We start from the raw sequence: 3,585 nt of genomic DNA on the forward strand, positions 1-3,585 counted from the left end.
GGCCCACACTGGCCCTTACAAGAAAGTCAAGGCATTCTCTGCATCTGACCTCGATGATCCAAAGAACTTCACCAACATCTCCGCCCACGACAAGCTCGTGCAATATAGAGATCAGGCGAAGGCGAGGAAAGGGGAGGACTTTAACCCGAGCCAGGGTCCCATTGATACAGAGCTGCTGATGATATCTGGTGGCGGGAGGTCCCATGGCTCCATAGCCATGGGAGATGGACTTATCCGTTGTCCTAGCACTCTCCCGGAGATCAAGGCGCGCCAGTCGAGCTCCTCTCCTGAGATAAGGCCTCGTGAACGGCCAGTCCAACTCGCCTTCAAGGTTAGTTATACGTACTCAGCTATCTTTCTCCATTACATTTTGTGCGCTTCCATCAATGATTACAAATGGTCATGTGAGTGGTGTTGCAGGTTGCTATACAGAGTGAGAGAGATAGAACGGAGAAACTTCTGGCGGAGGCGGCGGAGAGGCAGCGGGGGTTAGAGGAGAGGACGACAAAGATGTTGGAGGAGGAGAGGGCACGGAATGACATGCAGGCAAGGGCCATGTACGAGCTCCTTGTGGTAAGTTTCTTCTGCAGATTACTTGCTAGTCTTAACATTTGAGTCTCATTACTAAGTAGTATGACTCTGTTGTGAAAACCAAATGTGCAGTCTGTGTGCGAGAAGTCCGGTCAGACCGCTCCGCCGATGCCAGTGATTGCTCCTGGGAGCACGGTGAGTTTAATTTGAATGGACATTACTTGCTAGTCTTAACATTTGAGTGTCATAATGCTAACGAGACATTGGAAATGATCTTTGGTGCAGCTTAACTCCAGAAACGCATCGTACGATCCTTCTCCAGCTACCGGGCGAGCCAGCCCGCTCCTTCTCCAGCTACCGACGCGAGCCAGCCCGCTCCTACATCTCCGTGATCACGTTAAGTTTCTCTAGTGTTTTGCTTAACAAATGCATAAAGACCTAGACTTAGCTTTATTTCCTCCAATATGCTTACCATAATGACCTAGAGTTAGCTTCTTTTCCTCCAAAATGACTTAATAAGCTTACTGACCTCATAAACCATCCATTCTACCTAAGTTAGCTCTAAAATGACTCATTTTACCTTAGTTAGCTTACAAGTGATCCAATTTATCCAAGTTAGCTCTAAAATGACCCATTTTACGTAGATTAGCTCCTAAATGATCCATTTTACCTACGTTAGCTTTAAAATGACCCATTTCACCTAGGTTAGCTCCAAAATGACCCATTTCACCTAGGTTAGCTCCAAAATGACCCATTTCACCTAAGTTAGCTAAAAAACGATCCATTTTACCTTAGTTAGCTCAAAAACGTGGCATTTCACCTTAGTTAGCTCATAAACGACCCATTTCACCTAGGTTACCTCATAAACAACCCATTTGACCTAGGTTAGCTCATAAATGACCCATTCACCTAGGTTAGCTCATAAACAACCCATTTCACCTAGGTTAGCTCATAAAAGACCCATTTCACCTAAGTTAGCTCAAAAACGATACATTTTACCTTAGTTAGCTCAAAAATGTGGCATTTCACCTTAGTTAGCTCATAAAAGACCCATTTCAACTAAGTTAGCTCCAAAATGATCAATTTCACCTAGGTTAGCTCATAAACGACCCATTTCACCTAGGTTACCTCATAAACGACCCATTTGACCTAGGTTAGCTCATAAATGACCCATTTCACCTAGGTTAGCTCATAAACAACCTATTTCACCTAGGTTAGCTCATAAACTACCCATTTCACCTAGGTTAGCTCATAAATGATACATTTCACCTAAGTTAGCTAATATATGGCATATACTTCTTCTTCTAGTCTTCTTCTTCTATTCTTTTCTTCTAGTCTAATTCTTCTTCTAGTCTTCTTTTTCTAACTTTCTTATTTGTCATTTTGCAGGTTTCATTCACTTCACAGAAGCCAGCTTCCTATGATGGATTGCTTGCTTTTTCCTGTTTTTTCCTTTGATGCACTTCTTGTATTCTGCTCGCTTGCTATGATGAAACTTTGCATATTGTAATATGTATGGATCGATGGAACTATGTGCAACCTACTATGTATGTATGGATGGATATATATGTGCTGGATATTTATTATGTTGGATATATATGTGCTGGATATTTATGTGATGGATATATATGTGTTGTGAAATATTTGTTGTGATAATTGTTGGATATAAGAAAAAACAGAACAAAAAAGAGGCAGTGCAGGCTCTTTGCCGTCCGCGGCAGACGGCAAAGGGGGCACGTGGCGCCCACCTGTGCTTCCTGGGGATGGACCATTTGGCCAATTTGCCTACCGTGGCGGACGGCAAAGCCAAGCTGATGGCAAAGACTTTGCGGGTGGACGGCAAAAAAGAGCGGGCGCTGACGTATAGCTGATGTCGTCTGGCGGACGGCAAAGAGGCGCTCAAATTTGCCATCTGCTGGAGGACGGCAAAGGCCGCCGTTAGCCGCCTAACGGAGTGACGCTGGCGAACGTGCAACATTTTGTCGTCCCCCCTCTTTGCCGTCAGCCGCTGTAGGCAAAGGGCTCTTTGTCGTCCGCCATAAAAAGCTGACGGCAAAGGACTTGTTTGCCGACCCTATCTTTGCCGTCACTGTTTGCCGTCCGCCGCGGACGGCAAAGTGCTTTGCCGTCAGCCGTCCCTGCCTTTGCCGTCCGCCATGGCAGACGGCAAAGTACTGGATTCCTGTAGTGAGACGTCATGAACGTTTGGCTAGCTCAATATGATGACTACTTGATAGTTTAGTGCACCATGCTTAACAGCTTAGAATCGGGACTTCAAAAACGTTTTGAACGTCATGGACCATATGAGATGTTCCAGGAGTTGAAGTTAATATTTCAAGAAAATACCTGAGTTGAGAGATATGAAGTCTCCAACAAGTTCTATAGCTAAAAGATGGAGGAGAATAGCTCAAGCAGTGAGCATGTGCTCAGATTGTCTGGGTACTACAATCACTTGAATCAAGTGGGAGTTAATCTTCCAGATAAAATAGTGATTGATAGAATTCTCTAGTCACCATCACCAAGTTAGTAGAACTTCATGATGAACTATAATATGCAAGGGATGACAAAAACAATTCCCAAGCTCTTCGCGATGCTAAAATCGGCGAAGGTAGAAATCAAGAAAAACATCAAGTGTTGATGGTTGAAAAGACCACTAGTTTCAAGAGAAAGGGAAAAGGGAAGAAGGGGAACTTCAAGAAGAACGGCAAGCAAGTTGCTGCTCAAATGAAGAAGCCCAAGTCTCGACCTAAGCCTGAAAACTAAGTGCTTCTACTACAAAGGGACTGGTCACTGGAAGCGGAACTACCCAAGTATTTGGAGGATAAGAAGGATGGAAAAGTGAACAAAGGTATATTTGATATAAATGTTATTGATGTGTACTTTACTAGTGTTTATAGAAACCCCTTAGTATTTGATACTAGTTCAGTTGCTAAGATTAGTAACTCGAAACGGGAGTTGCAAAATAAACAGAGACTAGTTAAGGGTGAAGTGACGATGTGTGTTGGAAGTGGTTCCAAAATTGATATGATCATCATCGCACACTCCCTATACTTT

This window comes from Triticum urartu, chromosome 4A (assembly GCF_056163025.1).
Source record: "Triticum urartu cultivar PI428250 chromosome 4A, HENAU_Tu73, whole genome shotgun sequence".
NCBI classification, from domain to species: Eukaryota; Viridiplantae; Streptophyta; class Magnoliopsida; order Poales; family Poaceae; genus Triticum; species Triticum urartu.